Here is a 27,749-nt window from a genome sequence, read left to right as displayed (position 1 = left end):
AGATGCTTTCGTGATGAAAGCTGCGGGATTGAAAATTTTCCAGTTCAAACTTGCGCTGTCGCATCGTGCGTCGAGGAAAATTTTTGCATTAATTTCGCGTGACGCGCAAGGGCGTGACGCGCAAGGTGCTTTTCGTAAAGTTGCGCGAACAGATTCGACATCCGTCGCCCGCAGCGAAGTCGATCTTAAAACTCGATATCAGCCGAAGACAGAGCGGCGATAGGGACAGATAGGGTTCCAAAGTAAAATGAAATGTGTCATCGCGGGACTAAAAACCAAGCAAAATGGATTCCGGGAACCAATTAAACTTGTACGAGCCCGAAAGCTGTTCCGCAATCCTTCGATGCTTCCCGCTTCCGTCCTTCTCCTCCCTATCATCGAAATTCTGATGGAGCAATAGGAAACTCCAATTTATTTTGCATTTATCTTGGAAATTTTGTTTGAGAGATTAGAGGATCTTACACAAATTATTTTTTTCTTTACCTTTACACGATGTTTTTGTAAATGTATAATAATTTCTTTTTTTTTTACGATTTTTTAATGATTACTAATATCTAACATAATTAAATTTTGATTTTTTATCTAAACATTATATAGCCGAAAAATAAATGAAGTGAATTCTCAATAAATTAGCATCCTTAAAAAAAGGTTGTATTTCTAAAAAAAAAATTATGGCAGCATATAACATGATGTCGAGGGGTCGCACATCAGAAGGTTAAGGGATTAATGATTATACATATAAAATAACTCATTAAAGTAAATTATTATTTGAATTATAGATATTTAATCCGAGAATACTAATGAGGAACAGTTATTATCAATTTGTATGATTCAATATATAAAACTAGCGGATTACGGGATTGATACGCAGGAACAAATAAAGCACAGTACAATATTGATAATCCGTCATAATTAATAATCGTGCAATATAATGGCAATTACATCCAGAATATACTGTTAGTTGAATTCCAATCTTCAAATTTTAGATTTCCATGCACGCAATTTATCATTTATTATAGTCCTCTGCTTTTTATATATTTCTCGAACCTCTCCGTGCTATCAACCTCTCGAGAACAAAAATTAGTTCATTTATCTTCCCATTTCACCTATCATGTAACATCTTCCCGCGCATCACTCGGCTGTTAACCCCACCGAGACTGATCTTCGTTAGGACTGTCATATTATTTCTTTTTTGCGCCTCCTCTCCGGGGCTGGATGAGAGACCCGTCAGTTTCGCGGAAAGCTCGCAATTAAATCTTCCGACGAGGCGTACGACTAATCCGGAAGTCCTCCATCCTTTTTCCGGGAACACGTACACACGTAGATGCGGACGCAGTTGCGCCCACACACACACATACACACACATACGCCGTGAAAGCTTCGAGCGAAAACAAGTGGTCGGCGTTATTAATAGCTTACCCCTTCGTCGCGAAGTGTGGACATTGCGAATTAATCAAAAGCGTCCCGCTGTCGCGCTCCGCAATGAAATTGGGGCGAGATAATCTGACCCTTGCTCTTTGAGGCTCTAAGAAACGTGATTAATGATTTTTCGTGGGACATCGGGGTCGAATCGTTACGATATTCGAATAATGTTGTACATCAATCGCTCGATCCACCGTTGTTCTTACCTTGAAGATGCCTGAAATGAACTTGGATTCGACTGTCCTTCCTGTAATTTGAGATGAGTGAAGATTTTGCTATTGTTCTTCCATCTATCTAGACGTTTTCATTAGCCTTCTCTCTGTTATCATTACACAAACTTATCGTTATCATTAGACAAACTTTTCACTCGTATTTTCTGGAATGTGACCGAAACGGTTTAATCCAAAAAGTTAAACAAGAATTGTGATGGATTAACTTTCTCGATGTAGAATTTAAGAAATACTTCTTCTAAAAATATTTTCTTCATTCGAAAAATAACAAAAATGTTTTTTTTTTTCTTCATTATTTTTCTCGAAAAGTTGAATTACGTTTCCACTTTAATCTACGATTAGATATCGATTTACAGGACAATATATCGAAATTCGAGATTGATCACGGATTGATTTTATTATTTGTTACTCTTTTAATACTCACAGAATTATTTTGTCGCGGAATAATTTTATTTCATACGTCTAACACTGTTGAAAATCGGCAACAGAATTTAATGAAATGGATAATATTGTACCTGAAGCAAATTTCAGGCAGGTTTATTAAAAACATTTAATGTAAATCTAATGTTGTCAAAAGTGCATTAAATTTTATACACATGTTTTTCAGTTATGGATACATTAATGTATAATAGATAAAATTCAATGTAGTATACATTAAATCTAATGTGTAACTTAAAAATACATGAATTTCATGACATTTTTAATAGCGTGTAACGAATCTTCTCTGTTTTTATCATCCAATCCCAAATTGATAAGGCACGGTAAGATTATTTTTTATCGCAGAGAGAGTAACTGGTCGAAAACGGTTCTCTTTCCGGTATCTCACCAGTTAAATGTCACAGTAATGTTCACGCCTCTACGCCTCGTAATTCACGTTTACCACGACCAAAACGCGCTGTCACACAAAGCCTCTAATATCTAGCGGTAGCTCACGTCCTGCCAGCACGCGGCTTGAGAAATTACAGTACGTCCAGGCGAGCGCGGAATTGCGTTAGGCGAGTTTGTTGCGGTGCTCAAAAGATCCTTTTGAGGACGCTGTCGGGAGACCGAAGCTAAGTTGGCGAAATCTGGCGACGGATTCCACTCGAAAGCGCGTGTTAAGCCAACACTTCTCAAGTCGCTCTCTTGGCCGGCGAACCTTGTACGTTCATTAGGCAAGTTTGCGACGTTTTCGGTATCCGTTGGAAGCGACAGTCGGCGGGCCTATCCTATTTACCTCCCATACGTACTGTGTACGTATCCCTTGCCGGTCTCGAAACTCGCGGGACATGGCAGTCGTGGAGATTTGGCGAATGTTCGGTGATCCAGTTACTAGCCGTTGAATAATATCTGTTGTTAGTTGCTGGCGGCGGCGGCCGCTCGGTATGTTAGCGAATTAATCGACTCGGTAAACTCTAAGTCCAGATTTGTCAATCTTGCGGTGATTGTAGCGGGGATACAGCGAGGCTTCTCCCGCTCGTGCGGAACGTGAGTGTCGGTGAAGTTTACCTGGAGATGATGAATCTCCCGCGCGCGTGTTTCATCGTGGTTAAAGACGCGATTGCGAAACAACGATGGACAGTAGATTGATGGATAAATCGATGTATGAAAACCATCAGACCAGCGGATAGCGCTTAAGGCGCTTTGTATAAGATCTAGAATCGAGATAAAATAATCAAAGCAAATGAAACAAGTCCGTAAGTCCATTGGCGTGTTTTGAGGAATTTAAAAGTAAATTACAATTAATTTTTATAATCGGTGAGGCTTACGTTTCTTTACACATTACTAATACTTTGCCGTCTTATCGACAATTTTTTTTTTTTAATCTTCTTTACGCTCGCTAATTGCGATTACGATGAATATATATAGTAAATGCGTATAAACATGTAAACTGAGCTACCAATCTATTCCCCTTTGACAGATAGAAATCCTTTGTGGCGGATTACGCGGTATGAATTATCGCGAGGCAGAATGACAGTATTGTAACGACGTATCAATCGCGTGACGTTGCAAATTTACGTAATGCGACCGACGAAATGTCATAATTCTCGCGCGCGAGCGTAAATCATTAGCGTAACGCGGCAACGAAGTTGCGGCGCAGATCGGCAAGACGACAGATCGTTATGTCAGAGCGATCGCATCTCCCGATGCGGGCGCGTTTACGTTCGTGCGTGCCTACGTGCATTCGCGGGTAACAATGTGGGAAGGACGGTTGCACAACCACGCCGCCAGTTATGCGATTAATGCGCGCGCCATTGTGCCGAACTGTGTCACCAAGTGCATACGGAGATCGGGAGCGCTTCTGGGACGCGCGATACCGCGATAGGCGAGGTGCTCCAGTGGTGAACAATAAGCTTCAAAGCGCCGACCATCTAACAAACGCCGTCTCGTTGCGTTCCTCTAGCCAGCATTTCGCGTCAGCATCACCGGCTTCTCAACTATTATGTTTTACGTACGATTTTCCGGATTTCTATCATTTTTCTGAAGTAAGAGTTCACATCAAACGCGATATCTCTTTCTCTCTCTTATATTAATTTCTTTATTTTAACACGTGAGATATTCCACTAATTAAATCTTGAGTAAACTGAATCTGATTCACGTATAAATTTTTCGCGATTCCCACGCGATTTGTAAGCGATACATGGATGATATATAAATATTTCATCGGATATAAAATTTATAAATATTTAAATACGAAAATCACATGGAACTTTATCGGGAGAATTATGACGAATAACGATTTCCATCAAGCTTACTAATAATCTACGGATGACTCACTCGTTTACTGATTCACTGTAACTCCCGCAAATCCGTGTCTGTTCGTGATGTATTCAGGCGAAATGGAAAACGATTCTTGAAATTAAATTAAATTAGATATAATTTCGTTTAAACGCGATTTATTAAGTTATAGTAAATATATTGAAAATTCACTTCAAATATAATTAAAATTCAAAGGTAATAAGCTCAACTTTTGGCACAGTAAAAAATAAATGTTATTCAATGAGATATTAAAAGTAATGCGCTTAGAGGAAAGTAGCTTAAAACTGAATTCATGGAATAATCGAAATCTCATAGTATCATAATTCGATGATAGGACGAGAGTACGTCGAATAGTCATTAACGAAGACCGACATTCCGAATATCCGTTAATGACTCATTCGATGAAATCACGTATTCTCGGTGAGAATGGCATAAATTTTCACATTCCAACGATGCAAAAGGAAATTTCAGTAAAATAACGTGAAATCAAGCTATAACAATATTTTAACAATACCGAAAGATATAAATGTTAATGTAATTTTTAGTATAATATTATAATAAATGGGAAAGAGAAAATTAATTGAATTTCTTTACTGTTACGTATTAACTATTTGCATGTATATAATTATATATGGATTTAAACTGAGATAATAAGATTTGCACGGAAATAAAATTTGTATAAATATATTTAATAAACAGATGGGAAGGCAAATATATTCGATACAATTTAGTGCAAAATTTACTCGTTTATACTTTACTCGCTGCGGTATATTTTTCGCAAGTTATCGATAAATCACTTTATAATCCTTGAGTGGTTGCGATAAATTCCTCACGAAAACGTCAATCCAAAAATGCTGCGTTGCACAACTCGTTTTATCGAATTTTTACGAAACATGCTTGCGATGTATGGAAAATGACAAGCACTCGCAAATACTTGCCAAATATTGACCTTCTTGCTCTTTCTTTTTTTTCTTTTTTTTTGGGAAAAAAGTTAATTATTGATATTTATGTTTATTTGAATGCATCTGAAAAAGGAAAGAAAAAAATGGTTAAAAATAACTCGTTTTAAAATAATTACACGTATTGTAAAAAAAAAACAACCGTGACGAGTTATAAGTTGAAGCAAGCTGTATTTAAGTTTTCAAATATAATTATCTGAAATAATTTCACATTTCAGTGTACAGTTTACAGCCGCAATACAATTTTTTCTGAGAGTGACTTTGATAATTAATACTATTTTTTTAAACTTGAATAATTTTGATAAATTTTGCATTATACAACAAATTTGGCGATTGTCAAAATATAAATAGGCACAATATTGAAGGAAAAGTAAAAGCGATCTTGATATTTCGTACATCTTCTTTCGTACGAAATATTTTTTTGTAATTTTCTTCTCATCGTTCTACTAAATAAAAAATTTTTTTTTCATTTATATCTAATAATCACTGTCTAATTTGATAATGTATGGCATTGCAAGTTTATTCCATCTTTAAAAAAAATTGTTAGTTTTTTAACTTGTAGAATTATTTTTTTTAAGTATAATTTTTTTGTGTAAAAATTTTATTTTTTCATATTGTTCTCTTTTCGGCAATAATATCTCTTTCAAGGCATTCTGTATATGTATATATAAGTATACATAGAGAACAATACTACAGCCGTAGAGGGAAATCAAGCAGGTACGTGCCTTCGTTAGGCGTTTCTCAAGAGACGTGTCGGAATGCCATATTATACGTGCTTTACCGTTTGCACCTCGCGTTAGAAATCGCGTCTTGCTGTCGTCGTCCTCGTCGTCGCCGTCATTTGCGGTTACCGACATCCTGTCGCTATCGATATACGTATGCATGCACGTATATAAGGCCGGTACAGTGGCCGATAGTACAGCAGAGTACCACGATACCGTTACGCTATAACGGAGACGGAGTAGAAAGTCCTCAATCTTGTGCGGCCGTCGCACCGGATCGATCCTCTTCTAATTGCGAGACCGTCGTTAACCTTCGCAATTTTCTTCTGATACCTCTAAAGTAAAAATAAATTCCGCGCGAGAAATTGACGGACAGACGGAACAGATTCCCGAGCCGTTCTTGATGAATCTAAGCTGCGCTATAGCAGTCATCTATATCTAGACTAATTGTTATTAATGATTTTATTTCTCATAATAGGAGTTTATTTTTATTTATTTTTATTCTTATATTATATTGTTGTCATAGATATTTTTTCAGCATAATTTGATTGCTATCATCTTCACAATACACAATGATGATACAAATTTTGATATATAAATACATACAGTGAGTGTAAAAAGTATTCGTACAAGGATTATTTTTTAAAAATTTACTTTTAGAGAAAATAAATATTAACAATTTATTAACACGTTGCGATCCATCAACGTATCATCGAATTTCGACATTTATGGTTTATTGACAGCGCGGTGTCGCTGCGTGTAAGAATATTGAATACTTTATCAAAAACAAAATAGAATATTTTAATTTTAATAGTTATGTACGTTTTGTATCCGCATGTGTGTTTACGATGAAAAATGCGGCTCATTTCATATTGCGGCCGTAGTTTGTTTCAGTTAGTTTATAGTGCAATAAGGTAAAATGTATGAGAACCGCAAAATGTTAATAACGAATATAATAGATTATGCATATTTATTTTAATGATTCAACATTTAAACTGAAAAATTTTATATTGCTCGTTTGCTGCAACATACATAATTCAAAAAACAAAATTTTTCAGTTTGAATTTTTTAAACATAAAAATTTTGTAGTATTATTTTTAAATCCGCTTTACGTGTAATAATTTAGTCTGATTATAGAGGAATAAAAGTATTTCTAGCTTTTCATTCAATGTATTGAATTTTTATTAAAATTCTCTTTGTGCAGACAGGAAAAAAAAACACATTCTGAGTTATAGCTAATGAACGATATGTATTTGTTAATAAATTGTGCTAATTAATGTTTATTTTCTAAAAGTAAAGTTTTAACTCTCCGTTGGGCGCATGTAACTCAGATTCATGGTAAACATATTTTGAAATATCCAAGTCTTTAATTCATCGTAAATATGTTTACCATGAATCTGTGAGATCGTACGTGCTCGGCGGAGAGTTAAGAAATATCTCTTTGCATTCACTATATTATATACATATATATGAGTATAAAAAATGAGTATAAAAAAATTTTAATACGAGAATTTCGAGACTATAACAGTTTTAAATTAAAATTATATGCGATAATAGTTGATTAATTGTTACGATTAAAATTCGCGCATTCACGCATGGTACATCGTACAGTGAAGGTGCTCCAGAATATTGACTCACTTTATAAATATTAACATAATTGTGCATGTAACGATGAGATCACTTTTAAGCTTTGTATTGCTCATTTGTATTTATTTAATTTAAATGATACATAAGGATTAATATCAGCTTATTAATATTACAGAATATCGTACTATAACATAAATTGAACTGTCAAAACTGTTAAATGAAGTATGTCATGAGTAGGTGAGTGACTTTTCTCGTGTACTTCATTTGACAGTTTTGACAGTTCGATTTATACATGGCACGACATTCCGTAATATTGTAGGCTGACATTAATCCTTATACGTAATTTAAATTAAATAATCATAGGTGAGCAAAACGAAGTTTAAAAGTGATCTTATCGTTATAAGCAAAATTATGTTAATATTTAGAAAATGAGTTAACGTATAATGGCACCTTTATTCCTGTGCGATGTATCATGCTTGAGCACGCGAATTTTAAACGCTATAATTGGTCAGTTTTAATCGTTTATAATTTGAAAAGTATTCTTGTTTTGGAGACACATTTTTGATCCATAAAGAATTCTTCAATTCTTTAAATAGACGCAGTATCTTTTAGGAGATTTTGATCGCGGGAAGTGAGGAATTTGAGTTCGATGACGCAAGAGATACGTCGTCGTACCTCGACACGTCATCAAATTTTTTGACGATACGATTCCTCCTTTTTCTTACCGAACTAAATTCTCGCTGTAAAATCTCGGCGTTACCGAAGCGTATTCGGGCGGAAATGCATTAACCGGTCGCGGGATCTCAGGAAAGGAAGTCATCGATGAAGACAAACGTAGTATCTTCCGCGCGCGTTGCATTCGTAATCGAACGGCTCGTTCTCCTCTTCTCTCCACTCCTCTTCGGTCATGCTATCGTGTCAGAATCGTGAGTCAGAAAACGGCGGCGTGGTCGATGCGGTGGAAAGGAAGGGTCTTCTCCTCGTCGGCCTCGAGGCCACCTCGACACTTTTCACGATACGCTCTTACGTCGTGCGTCTACGGGATCGACGTGCTTATTCCGCGTCTTCCGCAGTGCGTCGTCGACAGATTTGTCAAGCGAGTGCGTAAAAGACACACGTATTGCGGCGAGGGGTAACCCGATTAGTTTACCTCTCTCTCTCTCTCTCTCTGTGTATGTGTGTGTGTGTGTGCAAGTAGCGCAAAGTGAATTATTGTGATAACGATCGTAGACCTCGCTCGCGACTCTCGCTCGCGAAGCATACGCGATAAGGATGTGTATCCTGAGTGTAACGTGCTGCGCTGACTACCGAGCGAAAGATAACTACCACGCCGTCGTCGCGATACACGCGCGTGACAACGTATGAGAAGATGATTGCCGCGTCACGTGCTCGTAACTTGACGTACTGGATCGGGAGAAGGTCCTGCAAGAAACGTTCGATCTCGTTATCCGTGTTAATGTGTGACGACGAATCGGTGTGTGTAACGCAGTATTGTGTAACGCAGTATTATAAGGTACGTGTAATCGATCGTTATTCCTCGCTGCGTGTGCATTGTCGCGAATTCAAAGTATAAATGCATTCGGCGATGCGGTCGTCTGCGTGAACCTTATTCGGTTACCGCAGGTGAATTGATCATCGTATTAACATATTTATAGATATATTATACATGGCAAACGCACGATTAGGCTGCAAAGTGCAGCCTAATTTATATTTCATGACCGAGTCTGTTAAATTCATTGTTCGCAACACATAATTTGGAATTTTGTTCTAGAAATTCTAGAATAATTCGCGGGAGGGAAAATATATCCGTCAAGAGAGGGATCCGTCGTGCAGCTTCTCGCTGTCGATAGCGATCGCGAGGCAATTATTTGCCTTGGCAGTGTCGTTCCGCATCGACAGTTTTCACGACCCTGCTGCCGCGCTCGCCTCTTTCGTGCCTTCCGCGCCCGTTCCGCTCGTCCGATCGCAGTATATTTTCCAGCAACCGGTATCCGCGTCGGCCGTGCGTGTTGCATTGTGAATGCACGCGAGCGCGCACTCCGTCGCGCGATACAATCGACGGCGGAATCGGGAGATGCAGCGGCGCGTACCTGCCTGCCCGCTCGCCTGCCTGTTCCTCCTGTGCATCACCAATGCTAAAAATAAATCCCATCGACAATAATGTGATTTATTCCGATTTCGGGTGAGCGAGCTACGGCGTGGCGTGCTTCGGGGCGTACCTGTGGTTCGAAACCGCAGGCGATTTACTTATCTATGACTTTAAAATACCAGAAAGCTATTTTTAGTATACATTCTGTGTGTGTGTGTGTGTGTGTGTGTGTGTGTGTGTGTGTGTGTGTGTGTGTGTGTGTGTGTGTGTATACATGCATTTTTAACCTGTATATATTTATTTCATACAGCAGTTATGCTAAGTGTTTCAGAAATGCATGGCTACACTTTACGAGTATATTCTTTTTACTGTAAGGATGAAAAAAATAAAAACGTGAGTCCAAAAACGCTTCCTTTCCAAGCTATAAATACCTTTTGTTTACAGAAAAGTTTTTTAATAATTGTATGGATCTATGGAACGATAAATGAGAATCAATTGTATGGTGTGTTCTGATTTGAAACTTCTTGGACTTTTATTAATGAGGGCATCTCAAGTCTCTCGTTTATAATACTTTTGTTGCTACTATGGAACTATTACTGCAACATCGTCAATTTGTGTTACAAAATATAAAATATTTCAAGAATTGTTTAACTTCGACAATCTATCTGACGTCGATGCAAGGCTTGTATTAATGCGAAAGAATCATTTCTAGCAATTTCTAATAAAATACTCCAAGTCCGTTGTAAATAAAAAGTGTTTATAACTTGGAAAGGAACCTTTTCTGGATCTATTATACTTTTTACATATTTAATTTTTAATTTATTCACAGTGAGTAGAAATATATTTTTAAGTCAGCTATTTCGAAAACACTCTGTATAATGTAAAATTTATATTTTTTATATTTCATAAACTGAATAGGAAATTTAAGCCGGCATTATTAGGGTAAAAATATACAGCGATTATTAAGACAGAGTTTTCAACCTCAATTAATCAGTTTAAATTGTAATAACGTAAAATTTTAAGAATACTTTTTCAAAGTTAAATAAATTTCTTAAACTGATTTATCAAAATTCTTTAAAAATTTTTTTATTATGAAATAGTTATGAAAATAACATTATGTTTTATAGTATGGAAGTTAGGTTTGTCATGCCCCGCTATAATAATACCGAATTCTTAATTCGTGACACGAATACCATTCTTTGAATATCTATTCTTGCGAGAATAAAGAGAAGCATCTTTATTAACACTCGTAATGTTCTATCAAAGATACTATTACAAGGTAATACAAGATTGCTTGTGAATAACGTTTAACAGTAGAAATAAAAAAGAATGATTTAACTAGCATCAACAGATTGACTATGCGGGTTAAGGATTAATTAGCCCGCAGGAAATAAATTATTTCTGTCCGGACGTACCGCATTCCATTTATCGATCATGATAGTTAATGATGATTTGTCGACTTGCGCTCTGCAAATAATTTCATATTCATCGTGAGTATGCAGTGGCTAGCGGAGAAAAATGCGCGCAATTAACACAAAGTCAAGAGTTAATTATACAGCTTAGAATTGGCCTTGCAGAGCTATGTATTATGTCACTGATTCACAACTCGTTAGTAAGATCATGACGTTCCATGGCCGTTTCCTTCGGATGTTTGCATACGGATACGTCAGTTATCATAATATAAAATATCACGATGATATACCGATTGTGAAATGATTTGAAGCCGCATACATATTGCGCGTGCGCGAATCCAGCTTATTCCGTATAAATTTCACAAAAAGATTACATGGTGCGCCGCATTTTTCAATGGTAAAAATAATTTGGTAATAAATTAGTTTAAAGTATTTTAGAAATATAATAATGTTATGTCTGTCAAAATCTGCCAAAGCGACAGCAAGAGTCGTCCGTAACTTGCAGAACCTTCCCCGTTATGATTTTCTCTCGCGTTATGCAAATGACAAGCCGGAAGAATTTATGAAACTAGAACACAGCAATGCATGCGCTATTTATTTTCACGGTGCACGGTGAATTTATTAATATTTTAAAAAATTATGTTATTAATGTGAATATATTACAGTATGTATTTTTAAAGATATAATTACAACTTTCCGATGCACATTATGCAATACGTAAAGCAGATATTATATTTTTAATTTTTTGTGGACTGAGTTTTTTATATAAACTTTTTGTTATTTAATTATGTTAATCAATTATTTTTTTTTGTTTTTACATTGCTTCTTGAGATTTTCTGTTTTTATTTTTTGGACAATTTTTCTATAATTATTAGTAGTGTTTTATTTATTTTTTAAATTTTAATAAAGTTATATTATCCATGAGCAGCCACATTGCAATTTTTATAATATAGAATTTTTATATATGTACAATTAAAATAAATATTTAAAAATGCTAATTTTTCATATTATTCGAAACAAATCTACTGTTTTTTTTGGGGGAAAATAACGAATAAAATTACACAATATTGCTTGTGCTTTCAACATTTTAACGTGTCAAATTACGCTATCTCCACGATGACTATCTCTCACGATACGAAGCATAGTATATTATAGGAGAGTATCATGAAAAGCAAGCGATAATGATATTAGGTTTGACTTTACATATCGTTTTTAAGGGTGAATTTATTATTTCACGTTTGCATATTTCACGAAGTTTGCGATGCGCGCGTTTCGCACGCGGCAGCTGTATTTTCACAGATAAACGAGAATCTCGCTTTTTTTAAAAGTGTCACCAGAGACTTGTCTGTTTTGGTGTAAAACGCATAAATTTCTCATTTCGTTCGGTCGTAAAAAACAAGAGAGCCGGGACAGTTTGGACAGTTCATTGTGCTTCGGCGACCACCTATCAAAGAAAAAAAATCAGTGATAACCCGCGAAAAAAAAAGCGAAGCTTTCGTGCTCGTGACATATACGCCCGATATCGGGATTCACTTTTTGGGCACACTGCCAACTGGTTTTTTTTCCTCGTTGTATTCTGATTTATGCGCTATCTGGACACGTTTCCTTGATCGCATACACATAGAGAACTTGTATTCTTTCTGAAACAGAAGAAGATTCTTTCTGAAATTATTTAGCTAATTACAAAAGTACTTGTATTTACAAGCAAAGCACTTAAAATAATTGATATTTCTAAGATTCGATTTTGTATCCAAAAATTTCGTAACATTATGAACTTTTAAATAGACGAATCTTATTCGTATTTAACAGCATAGCGGAAAACCAATAGAGCGATGCAAAGAGATAATAAATGACAGCAAGAAGCGAACTGATGTTACGGAATAAATGTATAATATCGGTATGTTATCGAATGGGCGACTTGCCATCTCATATGCAGTACCGTATTCAGAAGCATTTGCGGAAGTCGATATCATATGCGGGTGTTATCGGCGAGAAGTGAAAACGCTGTTTTCCCAAAGGTACATGTATCCGCAGTAGAGAGCAGTTTCTTTACCGTTGCCTTTGTGTGGTGTCGAACGATCTTCGCGGACGCAGCTGCGACTCGTTTTCGCCCGCGGGTCGTCATATTTTGCATCCGATAGTGACCCGGCTACGAGGTGAAAACCTCGACCAATCTGGAAAGCTAGAAAAGCACGCCGGTGATGCGAAAATTGCGCAACAATCGAAGCTCTTATCTTCGTTGCCGCGACATTAACGCCATAATTTCACCGTATCGCTAATTGGATGGCTTTCATACGCGATATGAATGCATGCACGCGATCGCCGTGTTAGTGTTTTTTGTCACGAATCTTCGGGCCTTCGAGCTACGGTCTCCGGATTCTATCTTTCCATTTTATTACTTGCCGTTAGAAAGATAAAATATGTATGCGTATTTATTTATATCTATTTACACAGCTTTGGTCAAAATTATATGGCGCCTATATCTTTTTCATTTATCTGAAATTTTCTTATCTGTATTATTTCAAATTGATTACTGGCATAAAATTAAAGAGTTCTTGAAACGAAAGATAATTCACATTTTAATTTCTATTTGAATCCTTTCAGTTAAAAATATTAAAAAATATCTATAAGGTGCCTTGTAATTTTAGCCAAGGCTAAATATATATTTGATTGTATTAAAGAGAGATTTTTTTAAACGATGAAAATAAAAAAAAACATTGCTAAAATAATAATGAAAACGTCGCTACGTTCGCGCGTATGGAAATAATTGCAACATTCATTTCTTTAAGAAAAACAAACTTTTTAGTATAATTAAATTTATATAAATGGAAACAAAGAACAGAGAAGAAACAAAAAGAGACAAAAAATTTTATTTAAAAAAAATATTTTATACAAAAATAGTTATAAAATGGTAATATAACATTACTGTGGACACTCGACCTAAGAAATATTTAAAATGTTCGTGTAAAATATTTTGTTATAAAAATATCTTGAAATTATTTCTATTATAAAGATAGAAAATTTCACATTAAAGAGAAGATCCACTACAACTCCATATTTTACTCATTCAGACTTCAGTATTCCGTTGATCGTGCAGGCTATATATACTTCACGTCCTTCACGTAATGCCTTTTGCATTGAAGCACGCGGCGTGAAATAAATTCCACAGGGGTATCATTTCGTCATTTTCCGGTGTGCTTTTCTCGCGTTTGCTGAAGGAGCGGCATGCTTTACCAGTACTCGCTCCATCCGGCGGTAATCGTTCTTTCGATACGATCCCAACTACTGTTCTCTCGACCCAGAAAGGCACGCTTCGCTCATTTCGTTTTCCGTCGCTTCCTTCCTTCCTTCCTTCTTTCGAGAAATACTCGGTCCGGTCCCAGGATTTACGTACTTTTCGACCTTGACCTTCACCTACCGCGCGCTTGCTCCGAACGGGCAAAAAGTTCGCATCCGCAGCCAAGGATGCTGCAGCGGTGGCGGTGGCGGTGGCGGTTGCAGTTGCAAACTGGGTCACTAAAATCGTTCCTTCCCACGCGCGTACACTCCCTGCAATTACGTCATAAATATCTTTACGCGTCGTCGATTTAACCTTTCGTCAGTTATACATTTTCCTCGTACATCATAGCTACTCGCGCATATCATTAAGCTGTTCTGTTTAATAGTTTCCTGCATAACTACATATTTAATTTCTTAAGGAGGGTAGAAAGATTCGTGTAATGACGAAAAATTCGGCAAACTTTGACTCGTTAATGTAGAAATAGAAATGAAGTAAATATGAAATTTTTTGTAAGCTATTTATAGGTAATATTAACATACAAAATTGCTGCAATTTAACTCATTGCGCTGAGAAAATATGTGCTTTTACGAACATGTACATCAAGATATTCTTTTCTTTTTTAATTAAAAAACATTAAACGTTCTACAAAAATAATTATAATCAACTTTATACTGCTTGCTATTTATTTACATGTTATCAAAGAAGAAGTATTTTGTTTCTTGGATTTTTTTGTTGTTATTTTGTAAATTTTTACCGGATGTTTTTATTCTAGTAGTTCATTTTATAGTCAAAAGCTTTCGACACATAATGCCGTTTGGTTCAGTTAAATACGTCAACTAAATCATCCGCAATCTCTACAAAACTACAATTTACACCGCGCGATGGATCAGGTCACAACTGTTTCATATGTATTAATATTTTGCAACTTTGACAATAGTTTTTTTGCTCAGATATAGCCCACAAAAGGATTCTTATTCAATTAGTTCTTATATCTATAGTAACGAGTTAAAGTTTGCCGAGATTTCACCATTACAAATCTTTCTATCGCCTTTAAGTTACTTGAGATCATGCAAAGAAAAAATAATATTCGTACGCTTTGAAATGCTAAAACGATTTCGTAAATATATTTGCATTAAAATCACTAAAATGTTGGAATTTTCTCACAAAAGACATTCTGAAAAATAACTGTGCCTCTAAAACTTGTCGAGGATGCGCTTGAATACGTTTTCCAATTTTGCGGCAATTTTCACTAACCGTATAAAAGCTCACAAGATAATTTAGTTGAAAGGTTTCTTTTGCTTTTAATAAAAAAGATGTAGTCTATAGTACTAGCTTGTGTATATCGTATAAAATAACGAGTCAACAGAAATTGAACGAAAATAAATGTAAAATAACCATAGAACGTAAGCGTGTGTAAATTTAACGCGTTATACGAATTTTTTTAGGCGCGGTTGATACTATTGAATCGACAAATATCCGTGGCATCGTCGTTTGATCACGTTCCACGTTTATTTAAAAGTGGGAACATATTTGCAAACAAAATCCACTGTTTCTTCCTATCTAGATTGTAAATTTTTAGATAAATAAACAGTCTTTTAATGAATTGGTACCGATCTATAATTCTCGGAAAACCGCTGTTTTATCGTACAATGTATTTTATGGATTGACAATTGACAATTAATAATTAATTAATTATTACATTGTGAACGCACGAACGGAATTTTTGTTGTCGACTATAATTAATAAGATATTTGTAGTTGAAATTTGCAATCAATTTGGAATCTATTGTGGAATAGCTATGAATTAAGTCATTTTGTCGCATATCATAATTACAATATGACAAAGTACGTGCAAATAGTTTTTTTTGCAATTTTAACTGCAAATTTCTCAACATTGTGACGGAGCTATTTAGAAATCCGAATCGTATTCAGCATTTAAAAAACTAGAGAAAATGACTAGTCCTCACTCTGTCGTTATCTTTTTGTTAAATTGTATTATCAACACAAATTCGTACGCGATAAATTTGAATTTTCAACAAGCTATTTGCCTGTTCAAATATTCACCTCACGATTCTTTTCTCGAAGAATGACTTTCTTAACGCAAAAATAACTGTCCCTCTTGACGTAACGATAGACAGGAGCATTCTTGCATCATAATGTAGAACGTTTGTTCCAGGACGTTTTACAAAGAGCTTCGTTTTCGACAGGTATTAGCGATAACAGTACGCTCGCAAAACGCATTTCGGGGGATTATTGCGCACCAAAGATCGTTATCTCTATAATGCGTTTTATAAATGCTCGAACGAAGTTTCCGACGTAGTGACGTCATGTTGCCATTTTCCATCGATTGAATCCCCACGATGAATATTTCGCCGTTCTTTCCCTCGTATTGTTTTGCGAAACGGCATGGGCGGTGATGTTTGCGGTGAGGACGGGCCGGCGTTGTTTGTCCGCGGGAAATTGGACGACGCGAAGATTGCCCCCTGTGGTTTATAGCGACACATCCTGTCATAATAATGCCCTATTTCGCGGTGAAGTTTTGACGTGTAGTACCGAAGTTAAAACAAACACTGCGTGAAAAGTCACGGGACCAGAAGCCGCTCGCGTAACTTTCGTTTCTGGATTTCGTTAACACGCACGTCACACATACATCGCCATTGTTGAAGAGTTTTTATTTCTCGTAATTACACGTTTCAACTCTTAATAGCGTGTAAAAGGATAACTTTTTGGCACTGTCACGGATTTCTCGATTACGTCCATTTTTTCATCTATGTAAAGTGGTTAAAAAAAGAAATGCGTGTGAACATACTTTCAAGTTTCTAGAACAAATGGCTGTATTTTATTTTGGAAAAAAATAAAATGTAGTGTAATTTAATTAGCTCTGAAATCTCGAGAAACTTTCACGCATAGAAGTCGGTCGGACACGGAATATTCATGATGAGTACCCTGAAGAATTATAAGAAAAGAGAAAAATTCTTTTTGCATAAACATTTCGTTTCATTTATTCGAAAATTGCGACATTTTATTCGTAACGATCCAACGTATTTTGCAACAAGCACTTTGCCTAAAGCAACCTCTCTCGATACCTTTGTTCCAATCTGATCTCGCTTTGGTTGACATCGAGCGCGTTACAACGCGAGTGCAATCTCATCGTTTCCTAAGAGCCAACGTCGTAACGCAGCGACGATGGCGTGCGTATTTTACGAGGAATTCGCCGGTGTTCCCAAGCACATGCCTGAGAACGGTCGAGAGACCACCTCTCGTGAATTCCATCATCTAGACAATGTGTGTACACTGAATAATACCTCGGACAATTTTCCCGACATCGAGACGAGCGGGCGGCGCAGCGGTGCGAAACGCAAACTCGATAGCAGATTCGACTACTTCTGCCGTTTACACGCTCGCGTGCGCGAACACCTGTTCGAGGCAACCGCGACCGATCGAAACGCAGTTGGCGACTCAGTGGAATTATATATATAGTATGTATTTGCTCCGAAATCTCTACCTTCCCCGTCCCTTCTCCCCTCCCCCCCACCTTCGCCAAATCGTCGTCGCGGTCTTTGTTCTGGAATAAACGGGTCAAATAAATATGAGGACACCCAGTATAATCTCGCTAACATCGTCGCGATGTTATTCCGGCTCCTGCATATACGGAATCCGCGAGGCAGAAAGGAAAGTCCGCAAATGCAAATCTCGCGTACGGTTACCTAGCTTCGCATAAACGCGCTTATGTTAGTCATGTTGGGAAAGATGTCGCAGCAGTAATACGAATGAAACATTGTGATTCGACGTTATAAAAATGCTGCGTGATATTTCAGAAACAGATTATTCCTTGGGAAACATTTCCCACTTGAATAAGATCTGGTACTAGGTAAAAATTACGTTATAACGTGCGAATTTTTGTATTTGTACATTGACTTAACTATATGCTAAGATTCCAATTTGAAATTCAATTGTTCCTTATAACTTTTCGTAGCGTTTCGCGCTAAATTACACGAATTCTAAAACTGGAAACAAAGAACGGTCTTACTAATGCTAGATACTTAATATTCATGCGGAAAAATATTCTCCATATTTTCCTGATAACAGTCTTAAAATACATTAACCATTTATTTAAAACAAGTAATGTTTACATGAAAAAAGAAGTTTATGCACACAGAAAAAATTACTCTAAATTACTTAAGTAAATATTATTCATTTAAAACATATTTTGAATTTCAGTAATTTAATACTTTAATCAAGAATATTAAGTTGAAGCAAAAATCCTATTTACTTATTATTCGGATTTTTGTCTATAGAATTTTATAATAATTTTCTCGAAAGAATATAAATTCTTTTTTTTTCGAGTATATAATAATAAATTTTTTTTTAATTTGTGGACAAATGTATTTTAAGTCTGTTATCATACATTTTTTTTATTAAAAGTAACCCGCGTTACTTAATTGCAAAATAACTAAAAAAAAGTAATTGCTTTAAAATTACTATTTCTCTGTGTGTATTATCGCTTTCTGGTTACATTAGAAGAAATACACGAAAGTACTATTATTGTTGAAATACAAGATATATCGTTTCGTTTCTTGTTATTTCATTGATTTGACATGAAAATCATGTGCGTGCACTTTTCACGAGGAATTCGTAACGAATGCGTTGTCGTAATTGGACATTCAAGAGATTCGTACTTTTTATTAAACTGCGCTCGACCGAGCCAATCATCGGCGATGCAATTGAATTCGTTGCTGAAGTACCGATTTTGGCAAGCCGTCGAAATTGAGCGCTGAAAAATATAGCCAGACGTTTTACTCAATACAAATTTTCCGCGTAATTATTTACTTGCATTAATAATCTTGCATTAAAATGATCAAGAAGCACAACGTTGAGGATTATTATTGATTTGAAGAAAGGTCTACGCGAAAGAAAGAGCATGAAAAAAAACAATGCAGTTTATTATAGAGGAAAGACGGGGATCGTGAGATATGTGTGATGAGTTACCATGATATTTCGTATAATTCGCGTTGAATTCTACGAAGAACAACCGTTAAAAGTAAACTTAACGGTTACCGATGTTGATAAGAATTGCGCAACACTAATATTTACTGAGTTACATATTTAAAGAAAAGAACGAAATGATATTTCACCACCGTCTTATTTCCTCTGATCATCTTTTTTTATAAAAAATGTGAATATCCCTCACAAAGTTTCTAAAAGTTTTTTTTGCAGACGTCAATAATCTCTTATAACTATGTGAGTGTAGTTGCGTCAAGAAAATGCATTCTTAATGCGCTTACAAATTCAACCCGCAATTGCGATCCGTAAAATTTGTAAAAAGGAAGGAGTGTTGTTTCTCGAACGACGACGATTTCAGCAATTGAAGACCGTCTTTGTCATTAGCATTTAGTGATCGAGAGAAAGAGAACAATGACAAAGGAAAACAGATTGATTTTCTTGTTCAGATTTCATCACATAATTTCTGTGTAAATACAAGCTCGTTCAAAACGGTGCTCTTTTATTCGTTAAAAGAATCAAATAAAAAAAAAGCCTCTCGTCTTTGATGCCTTCTTTCTGATTCAAAGAACTTTTTATTGTGCGATTCGATCCCCCGGACTAAAGTCGGTACTCGGTGTGTTTCTAATTAAAACAATTATAAAAGGCCGAGGCGTCCAGAGTCGACAGCGGGAAATGCAAACAAAAGATAATTGGGTGCAGCGTGGGCAAATTTAATTATAATCGACTGGCGCTCGCGAATATCATATCGAAAAATCCAGGAACGAACCTTGAACGGAATTTGAAGGATGAGTGTTTGGTAACCAGATCTGCTACTTGCTTTGTAAAATTTTACGAATATTCATTCAGAGTTATTATCAGAAAGATTTGTAGTATTGCATCCAGTCCGTTTGCTTTTATTTCATTGGCATTTATTTTCAATAGTATCTCCATTCCATGGAGACTGCTTATTATTCAAGATAGATCCGATCACGCACGTATTGCGATTTAATTAGAAATGCGACATTCATATTAATGATGAGATTATGGAAAATTAAACGACAAAATTAATAAAAAGGACAGAAGAGCAAAGCAGGACGAATTTCTTTATTCTTTCAAACTTTGCGGAGTTGTTTGCTCGTTGAATTAATTCTTTAGTCAAATCGTTGGTTTGTTTAAGGAATTATATCGCATTTATATGCTTTTACTTTCCTTTGCCAGCAACCTGCGGGATCTGTAATTAGTCGTCCCTTTATAGGCGGGCTAATTACTTACTGAGCACCCGGTAGCCTCATAGCTCGTTTCCTACTAAAGCTGTTTGTTTCTCGTCGAAACTTTCGAGATTGAATCTTAAATTGGATTGAGAAATCGGAGAAAGAGCCACCATCTTTTTGCCATTTGCCGACGTCAACGTCGGTTTCCTAGCTTCTAATCAAAGTTAACCAATGTGCTCTTATTCTTCCCACGTAGATAGCAATTTAATTTCACAGGCGACTATTTACGGTAAACTTTTAAAATTATATATTTTATATTTGAAAGATAATATTTGATTTTTTATTTTTTTTTATTTTTTTATTTTTTTTATTTTTTTATGAAAACGGAAATATTTTGAAGAAAGATGGCAACACCTCCAGTTGTAACGAAAAAATTGTTATCATGAGACTATTTGACAGATACATGTGAAAGATTCAAAGTTTCTTTAATACAAATAGTATTTTTTTTTTTTTTTCCTATATACGGCTTCATGCTTTTATTCCTAAAATCAAGCATTACAATCGAAAACATTCGTTATTACTGATTGTGAGCTTTACCATTATTTCATTTAACAGCCGTCACGTATCCATTATTTGCTGTAAAACCGTGAGAACAAATACCTGTCATTATTTCCGAAGAATATTTTATTTCAATCGCTTTCGAATAAGCTAATTTAATGGGAGTTCGTTTTCACATCCACGGATTATTTCAACTAAACTGACGGCTACCGCGGTCACGCTTACGCCGCGCCGGGAACGAATATCCAGATCGAGATCGATTACATCGGCATGAGACGCGACGGAACGAAGTGCGGGATAGTTGTAGGTCGCGCGCATTCATGATGTTCGCCACGTACAGTTCAAAATCGGTGACGCCGCCCACTCGCTCGCGCGGCACTTGTAACGAACGGAATTGCGAGCCTAATTTGCATACCAACGACTCTGCGCCCGCAGAGACGAAATGAATAAAATTATTATTAATTCGCCGCGACGTGACGCGAATCCGTGGCCGCGCGCGTGTACCCCCGATATTAATCGTCCCTACGCGAAGAAAAAAAGGAGCGTATTTAATTCCGTCGTGTAACGCTCGTCGAACCGGCGCGGGATAAACGAAAACGCGAGATTCAACGAGCGGCCCGTATCGAATGAGTGTGTACGCGCGTGTGTGTGCGTATGTGTGTTGTATTTGTGCGCGCCCGCCAAAAAAGAAAATTAAAAAACGAGCGTTCTATGTAATCGCTTTTTCCGATAGCCTTTGATGTGGCTCGCTCGTGCGCGACTGGCGATCGCGTTTGCCTTTACCGATATTCCCCGATTGTTTTAATTCTATGAAACCGGCGAATGTCGCCGAACCGAAACGTTCATTATCTCAACCCGCGTGACGCGTTCTGCTTCGTATTTTCTCGCTGGGTTATACCGTGTTGTTCTCTCCCCAAAAGCGTCGAAAAGATGAAAAATATACGAGTTTAACAAAACGGTTTCGGATGAAATATGGTTTGGCATAAATAAATGCAAAAATTGAAATTTGTTATTGCAAGCAGAAGATTAATACTAAAGATTGAATTAAATCTCTTTGTCGAAAATGAAAGAGAAATAATTTCATCAACGTTTTTACGAAACAATTATTAATGCAAGACTCGTAAAATAAATATGAACTCAAAAACAAGGATGATATATGTTATAATGGTTTAATTAATCTCGATGTGTATTTGTTTGTTTCAGGTAAGTGTTTGGAAGTAATTTTAACCTCAATTGTGAAACCCTCTTGGTAAGTCTTTTTTGCTCCTCTTACTGCATGCTGAAAAAAGAAGTTATTAACCAACAACTTGACCAAATTTTTCAATTTGATTAAATTTCTTCGAGGATAAATAATCAAAGGGCTAAGTGAGAGTATTCGCGTGGCACTCAGTGCGCAAGTTTCTTTTTCAAAATTACCAGCATTATTTCAAATCCAAAGTGAACCTATGTAGGTAACTATGCATTCTTTGACACAAAAAGAGAAATAATTACTATTAATGGCAATCGGAAGGAAGCTTAAAGACATTAGAAGAACTTATGCAATTTAATAATTCAATAAAAAAGGGCTTATGAGAGTCAAAACGCAGTTGTTGCGGAAGGAAACTTCCCGGCCAACTGAGAAACAACAACGTACGGAGCTTAGTATAAAATTTCCAATAACTTGTTATAAGTAATTGCGCACAGCTATTCATGACAAACATTACCGACAATATCACAAGTAAAATCGGAAGCCGCTTTACTTTAAAATATATAGCAACTCAGGCAATGCACTTTTATCAAATTGATAGTAATATGTGAGAAACTTGCTATCTGAAAACGTTTCAGGATATTCCTAGTATACCAAATACAAAACATGGATCTCACAATTAGTCTCCATAGCGAAAAACAATTATCTCTCTGATATCCATCCAGTTGCGTTAACACACAGTTTGACAATCGAGTGGTAACGAACTGAAAATTAAGTTAAAATTAATTCCGATGTATAATATTATAGTAATTAATGAATGTTCAAAGACATTTAAATTCCTTCAGGTCAAGAATTTATATATTTAACTTAACTTGAAGCACATAATGATGTACTTAAGCTGAAGAAATTTGATCAAGTTAAAAAATTCAGTCAAGTTAACTTGGTTTCTGAGTGCAGTGTATAATCTGTACGAATACATTTCGTCAAACGTCAAGTGAGTTTCGCAGGATTATAGAAATGTGAGAAAAACAAGGAAAGCGCCAAATGGCGACGGCGTTTCTCTATGGCTATGTTTGCGCTGTAGAAACCATTGATTCTCGAAGCAACTGAAATATTTGCCTGGGCTCGCCGGCCGACACGTGAAAATGCATTCTTGATCACCGCGTGAAAGTTCTCGCGAAATTTCTCCGCGCGCCTCGACCGCTGCAAAATCCCCCGAAAAGCGTCCGGGCGAGATTTGCGGTCGAGGAAAAACGGTTCTGCCAGAAAATGCTTCCCCCATTCGACATGTGCCTCCTTAGTCAGGACTTTGTGCGAGTCGCAGAACAAGCAATATTCCTTCCGCGGGCCATTTCGTCCCGGAAACTTCTTCAAACCCTTCGCTTTTCGTGCTATTTTCTTCCCTTTCTTTCTTTTTCTCTCTCTCTCTTCGTCTTTTTATCGTGTCTTTTTTTCCCGTCACCACTGTCGTTCGAGTGATCGGCCAACTTTTCAATCGTTCTCCGAGCGTGAATGGCGGCGATCTAAGGTGGAAGGATGGGCTTCGCGCGGACGAGAAAAGTTTTAAATTGTCGCGCCGAAATCTCTGCAAGTACTTTTCTTTTTTTAGTAACGGCAGAACGTAACGCGAGAATTTTATTGCGGAAATTTATGAAATTTATGTATCACGTTTGCGTGACGTGAGAGGAGGTTCGACCGAATGAGCGTGACGTTATGCCTATATAAATATTACTGGCGGCCAGCAATAACTATCACGCACGATCGACTAGTTCGCTTAACTCGGGCGCGATTAAAATCGTGATCATGCAAATGGAAATATTTGAAAGAGCGCGTCCTCCGCACCGGTATCCCAAATTGGAAAACATTCGCGCTATCGTCTGTGATCCGATCTTTTGCCGGGTTTATCGGAAAGCACGATTTTAATTAAACGCTGTAAAATTGAAAACCGTCCGTCGCGTGAATGGTGAAGGTAAGAATTATATCGATATGCTGGGCGTCCCGTATCGATTTGACACATGCCGTATTTGGCATTGCTCAAATACCAATCGCGTTTAATCGCATTTAGTTTACTGACTCGAGATTTCGCTAAAAGATACGAAAATGAAGCATTTGGAATTGCAAATCGCCTAGGCAAACACCCATGATACGTTGCAGCGAAACAATAGTAACTAGTAACAAACAACAGTTGAATTAATTTAATCGGGCGATGACTGTTATCTGTTGCTATCGGTAGATTTAATTGATGCTTTTATATTTCTGAGTGTCATAACTGTTATTTTGCACACAACGATGTTTTTTTTTAACAATTGTAATCACTTGAGCGAGCCTAATTGATATAATCAAATAATTGCTTTTTCGAATGAAAATTAAATAAATTCGTTTTGGTAGCACGCAAAATATTTCTTAAATATTAAAAACAGATATACAATGTTTACACGAGAACGTAGACAAAGATGAGGGAAAGGCAGACGAGCATAAATAAAACATGTAACCGCGATAAACGAGGGAGCGTGCCTTGATGTGGAAGCTTAGGAAATTGCTAGTACGGCCCGTTTCGGGAAAGCAATTAAAAGCCGTTGTTACAAAAGAGCTTATGTGCTTTCGTCTTTCGGAATTGCGTACTCGGAGACTATTAAAACATGAAAGCGCCCACGGAGAATACTCACGGCGAACGTTCCTTGAAGAGAACTTATTCTTATTCAAAAGCAAACCCGTCTGCAGCAACTAGCGGGTCGTTTGTTCTCGTTATAAATGTTCTCGCGTGATTCTGAATTTTATTGTGCCTCGTAATAATCAAAATTCCACAGTAATTCTCCGAGAAAAAAGTCGACATTACAATTACTCTAACGACACATCCCAAGTATAGATTCATCTTTCGTCGACACTGTCAATGTTAAAATGAAACTAATTGGTGATGTTTGTGATGGTAATTCTCATTGTTTATGTTACAATTGCGCTTATCTCGATACATTACATTAAAATACAATTACTTTCTCGTTACCTATATTATGGTGCTTTCTATTGTGATTGTTGCTACTAACGGGGTTCTTCAATTTTCTGCTTCATCCATTGCGGACTCTGAATAAATTTTTGCTCTACATTTCGCCTTTTTTCGTCTTTCAACGAATTCAACTTTAAGCATCATTTGATATTCATTAATGGGATCCCGTATTCCCAGCACAAACTCATCAACCGACGGCTCGCGTTCGAAGAACTAAGCGAACTCATGACAAAAAAAAGTGATCTGAAAATTTCTACGAGACTGTGGCCAATGACTGTGCGCGCAGGAATGAAAAAAAATGCTCGTAAGCCGCTTCACGAACCTCATTACGAGATTTACGACTGTCGCCCTCTAAGGATACAGCTTCATCCAAGGGAGATCCGCTTTATTAAACTTTGCCGGTGGTTGTCTTTAAGCACGATCGAAGAGACTTGCGGAGAGACATTATTTTATACTGCTTACGGCATCAATATTAACGAACATAATTGTCTCGCGGATAATTTTGCGATCAAAATTAATGATCATACTGCTGTCTTTAAGCACATTATCGTTTATATTAATTATCGATTATATTAATTATTTTAATACAAATGTATACATGCCTTTAGACAAACTACGTAACAGAGAAGGAAAATTCTGATACTTCAGAAGATAAATCAAATCCTCCTAGTTATACATCTTTCCTTTACTCTCTCTTTTTTTATAGATATTTATGTCTTTTGAGATCTAGCGCTATTCTTTTCTTTCCTCTCTGATTAAGTTTTAATTTCAGAAATGTTGAATTTTAAAACAAGCTGTGATGCGTAATATTTTACAGTGACTTGTTCAAACTATTTAATGTTACAGAAAAATTATTAGATAACTTAAAATGGATTAGGATCAATTGATGATACAAATGATAAAAGTAGTATTTATTTTGTATTTAAAGATGCGAAAGTGAGTAGTTTTAATATTTCATCGGCAATTTAGGTTTTTGTTGACACAAGCGCAATTTCACTCTGAAATTTTACTGTTCAAATTTTAATTTTTTTTTTTTTTTTTTTTTTTATTAAGGAACCTAACATTTGAGTAAAATAATTATTTGATAATGTGGCAGCATGGATAAGTCCATGTGTAGCAGAAATATTGAAAATTAACCTAAATTTTTCTAGATCTCTTTGAAAGACTAGTAAACAGTAAAAAATTTTTAATTAGTCGGAAACAACCTGGATTGCCTACAAAGTAAAAATATAATTACCTACGGAGTATCATTTGTAAAAGCTTATCATGAAACATCACAAGTTTCCGTTCTCTATTTTGGACTGCACTCTAGAAAATTAGTTTGATAGAGCCAAATTACGCTCGTGATTCTTCTCTTCTCTTGCGTACTTCGCAATTAACAAATTAAGGGTATATTAATATAGTTATTATGCGTAACTCTGCAATACAAAATATATGAGAGATTCAGGGAAAAATGAGACAGGCGAGGGACGCAGGTGGTTGTCGCGACACTTCCGGCGATACGCCGTGAAAATCGCGTTACATCTTGCATGCATATACATGAAGGAAGGTAGTGGGTAGGCGGATAGGTACCAGCGTGGAACTAAGCTGCGAAACTAATAATTAAATTCCTTCCCCGCCGCGTGGACGAGAATGGGTAGCGTGTACAGTGCCGGAAGTTTGAGACTTTCCGACCTGGGATGCCTTCAATCCTTCCCGTCATTTGCATACGTGGAGAATGCGTTACAGGACGAAAAACTCTGTGTCACTAGGGATGTTCTAATACTCTAATATATTAGAGTATTGGACACTTGTCTCGGTTGTCAGTATATCAATTAATATACATATATTAGAGCTATTTATCCTTTACCTAATTATTTTACGTATTTGCTTGTAAGATAAAATCTAATTTAATCCCAAGTTTTTCAGGGTTTATAATTTGTATATTCTATTCTTTAGTATTTAAAACAATAGTTTGAACGTAATAAATAATATAAAGCAACTTTTGAAGATAAGAAAATAATATATTTTTAAAAAGATATAGATATTTATATATGTTTGTAGCGGAAGAATAATAAATGAAAAGACATTGCGAAATATCAAGAATTTTTCTTCACTGAATATTAAGCGGTTTACCTGAAAAAATATATTATGGATAGAATACATTTATTATTCTAAAAGAAGTATTCTGAAAAAAAGCACAAATGCCCTGGACGAAAATTGTCCCATATCATACACATAATATCGGCGTAACAGACTCGCTCCGAGTGCGACGCTAAGTTCGTTGGAGTGAATTCCAAAATTTCAATGTTCACCGGCGATTCGAATTGCAAATGTGCGTTGCCCTGGGCCGGCCGCGTCACCAGGCGACGTCCGCATTTAAAAGCGTTCG

General features: G+C 36.4%; 1 protein-coding gene and 1 long non-coding RNA gene across 13 annotated transcripts in view; both read left to right on the top strand.

The window, feature by feature from the left end:
- The window catches only part of LOC105201229 (disks large 1 tumor suppressor protein), a 393,240-nt gene that overhangs the window by 327,123 nt on the left and 38,368 nt on the right, over positions 1–27,749 (top strand). The gene's annotated exons all lie outside the window — the stretch shown is intronic.
- LOC120358219 lies at positions 118–26,692 on the top strand. The gene is made up of 2 exons (XR_005575184.1): positions 118–4,117; positions 22,395–26,692. It is a non-coding gene; the product is annotated as an uncharacterized LOC120358219 (long non-coding RNA).

This window comes from Solenopsis invicta, chromosome 1 (assembly GCF_016802725.1).
Source record: "Solenopsis invicta isolate M01_SB chromosome 1, UNIL_Sinv_3.0, whole genome shotgun sequence".
Taxonomy (NCBI): domain Eukaryota; kingdom Metazoa; phylum Arthropoda; class Insecta; order Hymenoptera; family Formicidae; genus Solenopsis; species Solenopsis invicta.
The sequence above is the reverse complement of the archived record's forward strand: the minus strand, read 5'-3'. Positions and strand labels throughout refer to the sequence as shown.